This window comes from Giraffa tippelskirchi, chromosome X (assembly GCF_054371585.1).
Source record: "Giraffa tippelskirchi isolate mGirTip1 chromosome X, T2T-mGirTip1v1.2.pri, whole genome shotgun sequence".
Lineage (NCBI taxonomy): Eukaryota > Metazoa > Chordata > Mammalia > Artiodactyla > Giraffidae > Giraffa > Giraffa tippelskirchi.
The window spans coordinates 84,878,201-84,892,524 of NC_137289.1; the positions used below are offsets into that span (position 1 = coordinate 84,878,201).

At 38.1% G+C, this 14,324-nt stretch overlaps 1 long non-coding RNA gene across 7 annotated transcripts in view; it reads left to right on the plus strand.

The window, feature by feature from the left end:
* The window catches only part of LOC145536829 (uncharacterized), a 66,979-nt gene that overhangs the window by 30,469 nt on the left and 22,186 nt on the right, over window positions 1-14,324 (plus strand). For all 7 annotated transcript variants that reach the window (XR_014076033.1, XR_014076034.1, XR_014076032.1 and 4 more), the window contains one exon: window positions 446-573. This is a non-coding gene — a long non-coding RNA (uncharacterized LOC145536829). The remainder of the gene's footprint in view (window positions 1-445; window positions 574-14,324) is intronic.

The following is a 14,324-nucleotide window of genomic DNA, read 5'->3' on the forward strand; positions in this document are numbered from 1 at the left end:
CTGTTGATTATTACCTCTCGTGGTCCTTGGAGATACTATCTTTCTCACATCCTCTGATAAGTAATTTACCTTTGGTGTTGATATCACATACATTGTACAGATAATCAAAGTGTGAATTGGAAAAAAAATAATTTTAACAAGACCAGAATGCTTTTTAACTTATATTTTGAAGGCTCACTTCGTGGCATTTTACATTCCAAGGAAAGCTTTGAATTGTTTGGGGTTCAGTTAACTCACAGTTATCAAAGGAAGAGAAGCCTGGCCAGCCTTCAAAGCTATGAAAATTTCCCAATATTTGCTTGGCAACAGATGATCCGCATGCACTTAGATATTTGTTCAAGAAATACATGTGGTTTCTCAGCAGTTAAACCTTCGATTCAGTTAAAGGGCAGTTAGCCTTCCACAACAGGACAGTTTTTTCTAAATGAGTTTTTTTTTTCAATAGGAAGGAAAACGACTGTGCACAGAGGGAGAATTGATCACTGTCTGTTCTTCGAAGATACTTCTGTGGCAGTGGTTGGGGCTGTTAGTGCTCACTGCCCTGACAGAGACCTGCTTCAACAGGGTACGAAGGTAGGCTTTGGGTATCAGACCTCTATCTCCAGTTTTGGCTACAGCCTTTTTGAAAGGCTTTACTCCTTTTCCAGGGACTCATTTGGGATTGAGAAGCTTTCTATTTATTGGCCTTCAGCTTTGACATGGCCTTGAAGTTTCTGAATTTCTAGATCTCAAGTTTTTTCATGTTGACATTTAAATATACTTAATTCATGTACATGTGAGTCACTTCAGTTGTAATGTGCACAAGCCCTTAGACCTGGCACAGTTTCTTTCCTGGTCACATGGCCCTAGTGAGAATAGCATCACTGTGTCAGGACTGAAACAGCAAAGCAGAGTGACCGATAGACCAAGATTGCTGAAGCCTAGATTTAGAAGCAACTAACATTAATTAGGTAGTTCCTGTGTTTTAGACACTGTTCATTATTATGTTATTATTAAAGCATTTACTACTGACAGTAACCCTTTAGGTGCTATGAGTAGTCTTACCCACATTTTACAGATGGGAAAACTGTAGCTTACATAGTCTTGTCAAAGGTTTTTGATGACTTGTCAAAGGTCAGACAGCAAGTCATTTGCAAAACAGGGATTTACACCCAGGTGATCATACTGCAGGGTCCACACTCTTAGCCCTTATTCAAGGCCTCTCATAGGTTCATGTTTCACTCTCCTTCCCCTGGTGCGTGCAGTTACTCCTTTTGCCCCTTTCATTTATCTGAGTCTGATACTTTTTATTTTTTTAATCTTCCTTCTCACCTCTACTTTCTCCAACCCTTCATATTCAGAGTTTAACCACCTGCCTGGGAAAGCTGGCAGGTTTATACAATAAATAAATCTTCATAAAATTCTCAACAAAGCAGATGGGAGTGTGGGGGGTCATTTATCCTTATTTTGGAATATAAGTGTGGTAGGGGTAGGGATCACCGTCTCTGGGCCTCATTATCTCCTGGGAGCTTGGGAGCATCAGTGATTCAGCTATAGTTTGTGGTGTGCTGGCTTTTGGGAGTTCATGTCTGGAGCCAGACAACTGAGGGGTTTTGTGGAGTCATTGAAGAGTGAATTTTGTGCCTCTTGGTGCCTCTTGATGTCTCATTTGTGTATTTTTAAGACTTCTTTTACTTTTAAAATGGTGGTTGTGTGGTTACCTTTAAAATGGCTTACTTGTTGAAGGCTTCTGTTTTTAGACTGTGGCTTATTCTCTGTGCCGTACCTTCCTGCTTCTGCCTATGAGGCTTTAACCCCAGGTAACTGAAGTAGTTTAGTAGCAACTTGGCTGTTAAGTAAATAAGTGTTCATGACAGCAGGAGTTTTGACATGACAACTGACCTACTAAGAGGGTGAACAGGACAATTTAGGGAGCCCTTTGTAGGTTTCTCCCATTAATCTTTAGTCTTGTACCATATCACTAGTGAGCTCTCATTTCACAGTGCCTATGAATTAGTTTAGTCTGTCTAGGAAGTTACTTATTTCACTCTGGCCTCCAAGGAATGCCAAATATTGGGAAATGTAATCACTTACATTTACCCTACTGTTGGATGCCTAATGTCTCCTCACATCAAACTGTAAGGTAGTGTGAGGCAGAATCTGGGAGATGCCTTTAGGTCCAAGGAGCAGGGTGGTAGGACAAGGACTCAGTTGGCATTATTAAACTTTGCCATGGTTGACAGCCTGGTACTGTATCAGAAGAACTGATACATCTCAGAAGATGGTTGAGATTGATTGAGTTCTTTGGGGCTATTGTTAACACCAGAGCTATTCTGGGGTGGACAGTGCCATTCCTGAGCCTCAAGATAAGGGATGTATGGTTAAGAGAAGAAATACAAATCCATATTCTATAAAGTTGAATAGACTGATTGCCAGATTAGGCCCTATCAGTTTCTATGTGTGAACACTGAGATCTAGGGGTTGGCTGTGGGTAGCTTGTCTGGCCTACTGTAAGCTAGATTGAAAACTCAGGCAAACTGCATGAGCTCTTCTAGTACTTTTGCTTTTGACTTTTCAGGGATTTTAGAGTCTTGGCTTTTCATCTATTAAGAAACAATTAAGAGGGAGATAGGGGGTAGCTGTGGGGTAGTCAGTATTTCCTGTCATATAGTTTGATGCTATTAGGTGTTGTATTTGAGAGTTACTAGGTAAGGGAGATAGCTAGGAATAAGGGTTTGAGGGAAGAAGGGAAGGAATGGAAGATCTATCCGGAATCAGTTTCAACGAAGACTGCATAGTGCTTTGAAGAAATCAGTCATCAGTCTGACATCATCATGTTATCTCAGTAGCTATCTTCATATCATCCCATCTTCTTGGCAGGGCTCAGCCTCACCACTGCCCCCTCAATGCCCATCCTGGTTCTGTGTGTTTTGGGGGCCAGTGATTGTGTGTGCTCTGAGTGAGTTCAAGTGCTGGGAGAGGGACTGCTTGTGGCTGCCATTTTAGGCCACCAAATCAGTAGGGAAGGGGTGGTTTCCTGTGGAATGGGAATGTGATATCAAGCTGATGAGCAGCGGAGGAAGTATTTTGGGGCAGCATGGAGGGAAGGATACATACCTTGTAGAAATCAGGAGATAAAGGTTTTTGTCACCTCAGTTGGGGGTGGCCACAGCTCTATTATACAGCCCTGTTGAATATTCTTCCCTCATAGCTCATAGCTCAGTTGGTAAAGAATCTGCCTGCAATACAGGAGACCCCGGTTTGATTCCTGGGTTGGGAAGGTCCCCTGGAGGAGGGAAAGGCTACCCACTCCAGTATTCTGGGCTGGAGAATTCCATGGACTGTATAGTCCATGGGATCACAAAGAGTTGGACACGACTGAGGGACTTTCACTCACTCACTCATTGAGTGAGTGAACTATAGTAAACTATAGTCACTATAGTTATTAGCAGTGACTTTGAAAAAAAATTATTCTTTTGCCTCTTCTCTGTTTCACTCCCAAGCTGTTCACTATGTTAAAAATGGACTTCAGCGATGATCATCTCTATACAGAAAGTTCCAAACTTGAAATGCCTTCATTATTACATCCAAGAATCCTCTCCACTCTTTTCCTGGCTTCTCATTCCTGTGGGATTGATGTGCCAGCCTGTGTCCTAATAGTGTTTCCTTAGTACTTACCACTATTCAATTTGAGGATTAATGGGAGAGGTATTACAGTGGGTAATCAAGTCTGTTAAGATCTTAAAGATTTTTTTGTGGATTTCAACAGGCCTCAAAGAATCTTCCTGTCTGGTAGGTACAGGATAGTTAAGCACCATACATAACTACAGACATTAGATTGTAGGCCATCTGCTTCAGTAACTTGACTTTAAGCACTTTTTAGTTTCCATGTTTTACACTTGAGGATAAGGTTAAGAGAAGTTAACCTATTGAGAAGTTTTAGTTGCTGCTGGAACTAATGTTCACTTAAAGGAAGCCAGAACTCTTTAAAGAAGATGAGAATTCCCCTACAGGACAATAGGAAGCAACATTCAACATTTGTTCCCCAAGACAAGATTCTGGGTCCCCTGAGGGGTCTCCTATCACAGTATTGGTGAAATTCCAGCTGTCCCTAAGGATGAGATGTCTTTGACTTCACTGTACTTTTCACTGGCTTCTGCTTATCATGGCCGGAAGGCTGTCCAGACAGATGCTGCTATGATGAACTCTTGGTGTTCATCTCAGGAGCCCACTGTCCTTACTGCACTTTTAACTAAGTGCATTAGTTCAGCATGGACTCTACAGTTAGGAAGTCTTGGATGAGACTCCAAAACAAAAGATTTAAGAAATCCCATACCTTATGTTAGTACTAGAGCAGGATGTAGTGAGATGGTTTAACCAGAAGGATGGTTGCGGGCATTGACCTCAAGAATTATCTGGAACAGGTTTGCAGTGAAGGCAACAAAGATTATTCCTGCTTTCATTGGGAGGAGGAATGAGCCTGATGCCTTTTGTTTGTGTTATAGTTAGCCCATGGAATTTTGTGATGCCCACAGACATTGATATAGGTAATCTTTTATCACTGCCAGAATGTCCACTGCACTTTGCCTTTATTACCCTGTATTGAATTACCTATCCTTTGGATGAGTTACTTTCTGTGCTTAGTTTTTAAGGTTCTTTTGCACTTCCTGGTTCACATCTAACCATCAACCACATATTAAAAGCAGTCAAGAAAGGAAAGATTTGGTTTATTTTAAGCTTTTAAAGTGACATACTGGCATAGATGGGAATAAAACCAGCTTCTGAATCATCAGTTTCAGATTCTAGCACATATACACACAAATGGAGTTTTTAAGTGAAAAGCATATGGTTTTGTACATGTGGGAACTGTGAATAGGGTCAGGTTTCCACAAGGTGCAGGGGCAGAGGGCGGGGGGGCGGATAAATACTTTTTATTGTATCCTTGGAGTATTGGTGGGATCCATGAATATACATCCATGCCTGGGTGTTTCAGTGATTTGAAGGAGTACCATGCTGTGACATGGAAGATCTCTTATCGTTGGAAGTAAAGGTTAGTTCACCTTTGCTGCTCCCTCTATATTGTGCTAGAGTGTGTGAACTAGAAACATAGGTCTCATTATAGTTTGTCCTAGACCCCAACCATACAAAAGCCCTTTTCTAGAACCTCTCAGCATATTGTGAAATGCTTTCCATCATGCACCCCAGTACTTAGAAGAAACCAGAATAGCCTAATGATAGCTTTGGTCAAAGTATCCCTGAAAGTGAACTAGAAAGTGCAACTCAGATGGGAGTTTGACATCACTGTCAGCAAATATGTAACAATCTTTTAGATGGTGAAATTCTTTAATGCCTAGTTAGTAATAGTGCCTGTCTTCAATGAACTTGTTATCTGAAATAAACTAACATAATTTTGTCACCCATAGTGCTCCTAGTCTTTGTGAATCATGATTGCAATAGATTCTCCACCCATTGGATCTAAGGGCAGTTTTCCTATAAGTGGACAAGAAGCTGTTGTATAGTGCTGGTACTTTTTGTCTTAGCTAACTAGGATTCTGAATTTTGTGGTTCTCAACTATCCTCTGATGGACTGGGTTGTATTTTCCCAGATAATCTCTGTTAGTACTATTAGTAGCCATTGCTGTTCCTTTCAAGCATTCTACTGCCTAGATACATGTTACTTGAATTTTCATTAAGTTAAGGTTATATGGACAATTCCCTACATTGGTAATATGGATGGGCTTTCTTAGTTTTTTTAAAAAATGTCTTTGAAATATTTGGTTCTTTGAAAGCACATAACCCCTTTTCTAGTTGTCCATCTCCTAAGTATGCTCCTGTAGACTGCTGTATTATAGACAGCCACTGCTGGAGAATTGGCTATCCTGAGGTAGGATAAATATCTTAGATGTGATGCTACTCTATTTTTCTAGTTTAATTGATTCTTTAGATGTAATGTAACACCCAACTAGCAGCTAAACTCAGCAAATCTTCCCATGCATATGGTTGTAACAAATTTCCAATTTTCATTTGTCTATGGACAAATGAGCAAGAAAATCAAATGTAATGGCACGATCTCATCCTTTGCAAATCTCTGGTGCAGAGCACCATGTTCCAGAGTTTAGCCCTAGTAAAATTTTTGGTAAAATTCTAATGCTTATTGAAAAACTCATTGTATCTTAAGGTCCTTTATTTCTAGGAACTATATATTCATGAGTATGCGTATAATAAGCCAGTCAGTGTTTTTTGGTGCTGTTAATTTACCTGGTTGGGCTACTTCCATCTTGTACAAATAGGCAATACAATCAAGTTGTTCAATAAAGTCACAGATTTGGCACCCATCTTTGAAATATTGAACCACTAATTGGAATTTGTAGTGCAATAATGTAGTCATTTGCTATTAATAGGATGTCAGTTTTCTATGAGCAGTTTGGTCTTATCACTTTATGGCAGATATAGCTATACTTTACATTAAGTAGTGCTACTACTGTAATATACCTAACAGTATGAGTGTATGGAGTTTCCCAATTGTCTACTCTCCTTTGCCCCTGTAGAGGTGATATTACAAGTCAACATCTCAGGGTCTCTTGCAGTTGTACTTTATTAGGATCCCTTGGTTCTATGCCAGTACAATCAGTTTTTTTTAACAGGAAAATTTGCTAGGTATCCTTAGGTGCCTATGTGCTTTTTTAGGGAGTCATTTTTGTCTGAATATTTGGCAACTACTCATCATATTTTTCGTAAGTCTTGACAGATTTGGTGCTGTGTTTGGACAAAAAGACCCATTACCATGGATTTGTATATTTTGTTTGTCCTTATAGTATTGTCCTTTATAAGCTATTAGATGAATTTTAAGAATATTACTCCTAGTAATGCACTGCTTGCAGTGTTGGAAATCAGCATGTCAGTAATAAAGGCATTTGGTGGAGAAACATCTTTATATTAAATTATGTATGCTGTTGGTCCTTTATGCTCAACATTTCATAAACATATTTGATTTTTTACCATTATCATTTGCAAATTATTTTACAACACTCCCCTCGCCAACATATTGATAGCTACTGTTTATCCTGGCATATTTCTAAATATTAGGTTTGGCACTGTCTCAGAGTTAAATGATGTTTTGTACTAAATTTACCCACACTGTTACTTGGCAGGTGATGAGCTTGCATTCTAAGTTTGGTTCTGAAGGACCTTTGACAAGTCAAATTACATAGGTAAATTTAGTTGTAAATATATGAGTCATTCTCTGGGCTCCAATATTTTATGGCCCCTGTTTCATTATTAATTCCACTGCCTATTAAATCTGAGGTAATAGTGTGACCTTTTCCTAGGTTGTAATGGGCATTTCCAGATTTGTAACTGAACTGTAGACAAGTTGGAACTAATCCAAATTTGTATTCAGTTGGTACATGCATCATTGCCCTTTGGGAATTTAGATGGTTTGATGTTCACATGAATGGAGGCAGTAAGTGTCATCAGCAGTGCAGTTTAATATCTCTGCTATGTAATCAAATATTGAGATTGGTAGGAATTTGGCACCATCTTGTGGACACAAGATAACCGCTATAATAGCTTTTATGTTGTACCTCATTTGTCCACATGTCAGCACCCTTTGGGAAATCACTACAGACCAGAAATGCTCCCCAGTTTTTCAGTAACATTACAGTATGGTTCCTCCATTCTGAGTCACTGATATGTTTTGGGATTGTTGTGAGTGTCTTTTATTGTTAGACATTTAAGTAATTTTAAGGAGTAATAGGTTTTTAAGGTCCAATAGTTTGTTAGTTTGTGTTTTCTGGTTGTTGAAGGTATTAATAAGGCTGATTACTGGTCCCTTTAGTGTCTTACTCAATCATTTACAGTATCCCTCTAACTTTTGTGTATTTCTGTGAACAATAAGCAGTGATTGTAGAAATTTACCAGTACTTAATTTTCCACAGCTTGTATTAGTGGTATTGGTTGCATATTTCCCTTCAGGGATTATTACTCTCAATGTAATGCTCTACTGATGGTAAGAAAACAATAATTTTGTAAGATTCATGAGGGCACTGTGATTCTCAACTGTGGTAGGTTATATATGGCATGCATATTAGCTACAGTGTGATTTTCTTATTTTAGGATCACTTTGATCATCCGATATGTGAAGTAGTAGTCTTGCCAATTACTATAGATCCTCCATAACATGATAGGAGTGAGGTTTTTCACTCATATAACTCCAAGAAAAGTTAATTCAGATTTTACATAGTTTAATGGACAAAGAAGAAACGTAATGGAAACTATGTTACTCAGTTTACCCATAATATGATGCCTTTCAGATATGTTAGGTTTATCACTCTCATCAGAAACTTGGTCTCTTACTCTCTTCCAGAAATGGACGTTGTTAATGGTAACTTCCATTAACGTCACAATCTGATAGTACTAAAGAGTCAAAAATATTTTAGTGTTGATAAAAGCTGTTTATTTCCTTCTAATATCATTAACTTTATCTCCACATTCACTGAGGTGTGTGACATTTTTAAAGTAGATTAGTGTATGTTTTAATGTTTATTACAATGGCTGTTTTCCTATAATTTTAGGTGTCTTGCTCCTGAATTTATGGAGGTTTTTGTGTTGGGAAATATTTCAAAGTTTGTTGTCGCCTTATGGACACAAAGGTCCCCTCTCCCCACAAGACTCTAGTACTGTATTAATCCACAACATATCACCCTTTTGCTTACATCACAAGTATAGTTTTGATTGACAGTACAGTAACCTGATGACTGCAGTGAGTCAAAAATTCATTTGAGGAATTTCAAGGGTGCTTGTTTCATTTCTTAATTTTGTTCAATTATAGGTTCTGGCTTATAAAGTATGACATCAGTGTTTGTGTGCAGTATAGTGTAGTGCTGATATACAATTGGTTTAATTCAATATCCTTACTTTTAGCTTTGTTATTCTGGTTTATCACTAGCAATTTAAAAAATTTAATAACAATAAAAATACACTGATGATATCTTTACATCAGGTACTAAGGACCATGTTTCTCCTAAAACCAGTTGACGTCACTGGATTACATTACTCCATATGTGAAAAAAATGCCTGAAGGTGTATATTGTTAAAGACTTAATGTGCTATTCCAAAATTTCCAAGTGTTGTTATTTAATATACTTTTATTGTACTATTATTGCAGTAACTTCAGCTTACTTTTGTCAAACATAACATTGCCCTAGTAAGCATATGCCCTGAGACAATCTGATATGGGTTCCAAAAAAGATATGTGTTAATGTTATACTTAACATTTAGTTATGCCCTGTTTTCCAAATTATTACTCTAAAAAATTATCTAGCATCCATATATATAATGCAGTGATGAGTGTTTTAATTTAGCTGGTATTATCTAGCAACCACTATTGTTTGCTAAACTACTTTCAGCTGTGTATCATTTGTTTTCAGAATTTGTTTTTTAAATTTTAAAAATTTCTTTATTTATTTTAATTGGAGGCTAATTACTTTAAAATATTGTAGGGCTTTTTGCTATACACTCACATGAATCAGCCATAGGTGTGCATGTGTTCCCCCATCATGAACCCCTCTCCCATCTCCCTCCCCATCGCATCCCTCAGGGTCATCCCAGTGCACCAGCCCTGAGTGCCCTGTCTCATTCATCAAGCCTGGACTGGCGACCTATTTCACATATGGTAATATACATGCTTCAGTGCTATTCTCTCAAATATCCCACCCTTGCCTTCTCCCACAGAGTCCAAAAGACCGTTCTTTACATCTGTGTCTCTTTTGCTGTCTCGCATATAGGGTCATCGTTACCATCTTTCTAAATTCCATATATATACGTTAATATACTGTATTGGTGTTTTTCTTTCTGACTTACTTCACTCTGTATAATAGGCTCCAGTTTCATCCACCTCATTAGAACTGATCCAAATGCATTGTTTTTAATACCTGAGTAATATTCCATTGTGTATAAGTACCATAGCTTTTTTATCCATTCGTCTGCTGATGGACATCTTGGTTGCTTCCATGTCCTAGCTATTGTAAACAGTGCTGCCATGAACATTGGGGTACACATGTCTCTTTCAATTCTGGTTTCCTCGGTGTGTATGCCCAGCAGTGGGATTGCTGGGTCATATGGCAGTTCTATTTCCAGTTTTTTAAGGAATCTCCACACTGTTCTCCATAGTGGCTGTACTAGTTTGCATTCCCACCAACAGTGTAAGAGGGTTCCCTTTTCTCCACACCCTCTCCAGCATTTATTGTTTGTAGACATTTTAATAGCAGCCATTCTGACTGGCGTGAAATGGTACCTCATTGTGGTTTTAATTTGCATTGCTCTGATAATGAGTGATGTTGAGTATCTTTTCATGTGTTTGTTAGCCATCTGTATGTCTTCTTTGGAGAAATGTCTGTTTAGTTCTTTGGCCCATTTTTTGATTGGGTCATTTATTTTTCTGGAATTGAGCTACAGGAGCTGCTTGTATATTTTTGAGATTAATTATTTGTCAGTTGCTTCATTTGCTATTATTTTCTCCCATTCTGAAGGCTGTCTTTTCACCTTGCTTATAGTTTCCTTTGCTGTGCAAAAGCTTTTAATTTTAATTAGGTCCCATTTGTTTATTTTTGCTTTTATTTCCATTACTCTGGGAGGTGGGTCATGGAGGATCCTGCTGTAATTTATGCTGGAGAGTGTTTTGCCTATGTTTTCCTCTAGGAGTTTTATAGTTTCTGGTCTTACAATTACATCTTTAATCCATTTTGAGTTTGTTTTTCTGTATAGTGTTAGAAAGTGTTCTTGTTTCATTCTTTAACCAGTGGTTGACCAGTTTTCCCAGCACCACTTGTTAAAGAGATTGTCTTTTCTCCATTGTATATTCTTGCCTCCTTTGTCAAAGATAAGGTGACCATAGGTGCGTAGATTTATCTCTGGGCTTTCTGCTTTGTTCCATTGATCTATTTCTCTTTTTGTGCCAGTACCATACTGTCTTAATGACTGTGGCTTTGTAGTAGAGCCTGAAGTCAGGCAGGTTGATTCCTCCAGTTCCATACTTCTTTCACAAGATTGCTTTTGCTATTTGAGGTTTTTTGTATTTCCATACAAATTGTGAAAGTATTTGTTCTATGGAAAATACTATTGGTAGCTTGATAGGGATTGCATTGAATCTATAGATTGCTTTGGGTAGTATACACATTTTCACTATATTGATTCTTCTGATCCATGAACATGGTATATTTCTCCATCTATTAGTGTCCTCTTTGATTTCTTTCATCAGTGTTTTATAGTTTTCTATATATAGGTCTTTTGTTTCTTTAGGTAGATTTATTCCTAAGTATTGTATTCTTTTCATCACAATGGTGAATGGAATTGTTTCCTTAATTTCTCTGTTCTCTCATTATTAATGAACAGGAATGCAAGGGATTTCTGGGTGTTAATTTTATATCCTGCAACTTTACTATATTCATTGATTAGCTCTAGTAATAATCTGGTGGTGTCTTTAGGGTTTTCTTTGTAGAGGATCATGTCATCTGCAAACAGAGTTTCACTTCTTCTTTTCCAATCTGGATTCCTTTTATTTCTCTTTCTTTTCTGATTGCTGTGGCCAAAACTTCCAAAACTATGTTGAATAGTAGTGGTGAGAGTGGGCACACTTCTCTTCTTCCTGATATATTAGGGGAAATGCTTTCAATTTTTCACCATTGAAGATAATGTTTGATGTGGGTTTATCATATATGGCTTTTATTATGTTGAGGCATGTTCCTTCTATGCCTGCTTTCTGGAGGGTTTTTATCATAAATGGATGTTCAATTTTGTCAAAGGCTTTCTCTGCATGTATGGAGATAATCATATGGCTTTTATCTTTCAATTTGTTAATGTGGTGTATCACCGTGATTGATTTGCAAATATTGAAGAATCCTTGCATCCCTGGGATAAAGCCCACTTGGTCATGATGTATGATCTCTTTAATATGTTGTTCGAATCTGTTTGCTAGAATTCTGTTAAGGATTTTTGCATCTGTGTTCATCAGTGATATTGGCCTGTAGTTTTCTTTTTTTGTGGCATCTTTGTCTGGTTTTGGTATTAGGGTGATGGTGGCCTTATAGAAGGTGTTTGGCAGTTTACCTTCCTCTGCAATTTTCTGGAAGAGTTTGAGTAGGATAGATGTTAGCTCTTCTCTAAATTTTTGGTAGAATTCAGCTGTGAAGCTATCTGGTCCTGGGCTTTTGTTTGTTGGAAGATTTCTGATTACAGTTTCAATTTCCGTGCTTATGATGGGTCTGTTAAGATTTTCTATTTCTTCCTGGTTCAGTTTTGGAAGGTTATACTTTTCTAAGAATTTGTCCATTTCTTCCAAGTTGTCCATTTTATTGGCATATAGTTGCTGATAGTTGTGTCTTATGATCCTCTGTATTTCTGTGTTGTCTGTTGTGATCTCTCCATTTTCATTTCTAATTTTGTTGATTTGATTCTTCTCCCTTTGTTTCTTGATGAGTCTGGCTATGGTTTATCTATTTTATTTATCTTTTCAAAGAACCAGCTTTTAGTTTTGTTGATTTTTTCTATACTCTCCTTTGTTTCTTTTTCATTTATTTCTGCCCTAATTTATATGATTTCTTTCCTTCTACTAACCTGGGGGTTCTTCATTTCTTCTTTTTCTAGTTGCTTTAGGTGTAAAGTTAGATCATTTATTTGATTTTTCTCTTGTTTCTTGAGGTAAGCTTGTATTGCTATGAACCTTCCCCTTAGCACCGCTTTTACTGAATCCCATAGGTTTTGGGTTGTCCTGTTTTCATTTTCATTCGTTTCTATGCATATTTTGATTTCTTTTATGATTTCTTCTGTGCTTTGTTGGTTATTCAGAAGCGTATTGTTTAGCCTCCATATGTTTGTATTTTTAATAGTTTTTTTTCCTGTAGTTGACATCTAATCTTACTGCATTGTGATCACAAAAGATGCTTGAAATGCTTTCAATTTTTTGAATTTATGAAGGCTAGGTATATGGCCCAGGATGTGATCTATCCTGGAGAAAGTTCCATGTGCACTTGATAAAAAGGTGAAATTCATTGTTTTGGGTTGAAATGTCCTATACATATCAGTTAGGTCTAACTAGTCATTGTATCATTTAAAGTTTGTGTTTCCTTGCTAATTTTCTGTTTAGTTGATCTATCAATAGGTGTGAGTGGGGTATTAAAGTCTCCCACTATTATTGCGTTATTGTTAATTTCCCCTTTCATACTTGTTAGCAAGTGCCTTACATATTGCAGTGCTCCTATGTTGGGTGCAGCTTTTGGCTTTCTGGAAATAGAACTGCCATATGACCCAGCAATCCCACTGCTGGGCATACACACTGAGGAAACCAGAATTGAAAGAGACATGTGTACCCCAATATTCATCACAGCACTGTTTATAATAGCCAGGACATGGAGGCAGCCCAGATGCCCATCAGCAGACGAATGGATAAGGAAGCTATGGTACATATACACAATGGATTATTAGTCAGCCATTAAAAAGAATACATTCGAATCAGTTCTAATGAGGTGGATGAAACTGGAGCCTATTATACAGAGTGAAGTAAGCCAGAAAGAAAAACACCAATACAGTATACTAACACATATATATGGAATTTAGTAAATCGGTAAAGATAACCCTGTATGCGAGACATCAAAAGAGACACAGATAAATAGAACAGTATTATGGACTCTGTGGGAGAGGGGGAGGGCGGGATGATATGGGAGAATGCCATTGAAGCATGTAAATTATCATATGTGAAACGAATCGCCAGTCCAGGTTTGATGCATGATACAGGGTGCTCGGGGCTTGTGCACCGGGATGACCTGGAGGGATGGGATGGGGAGGGAGGTGGGAGGGGGGTTCTGGAAGGGGAACACGTGTACACCCATGGTGGATTCATATCAATGTATGGCAAAACCAATACAATATTGTAAAGTTTAAAAATAGATAAAGTAATTTAAATTAAAAAAAAATGATAGTAGTAAAAATATATCTCTGGAGCTGCTGAAGGCAGTATGGGGTCAGTTCAGTTTCAGATAGTTCCTTGTTCTGGCTTATACTTCTTCTCAAGGTCTATAGGCCCCTTCCAATGCTTAGTCAATGCTAACTAGAGGGTTTTAATCTGTTGCACCTGTCACTTCCAGAGCGGCTCCCTCTTCTTTGTTTATTTTGGCTTCCTCTGTCTGCAAGTCTCTTCAGTGTCTACTTTCTGCCCTGACACAAGGGGGCGAAGGTGGTCACTTATTTAGGCTCACTTGAACACTGCAAATAAATATCACTGGCATGTGTGGGGAGTGCTCACAGTGTATGGACCACACGGGGTTTGCCCCAGCTCACGGCGCCTGTGCTTT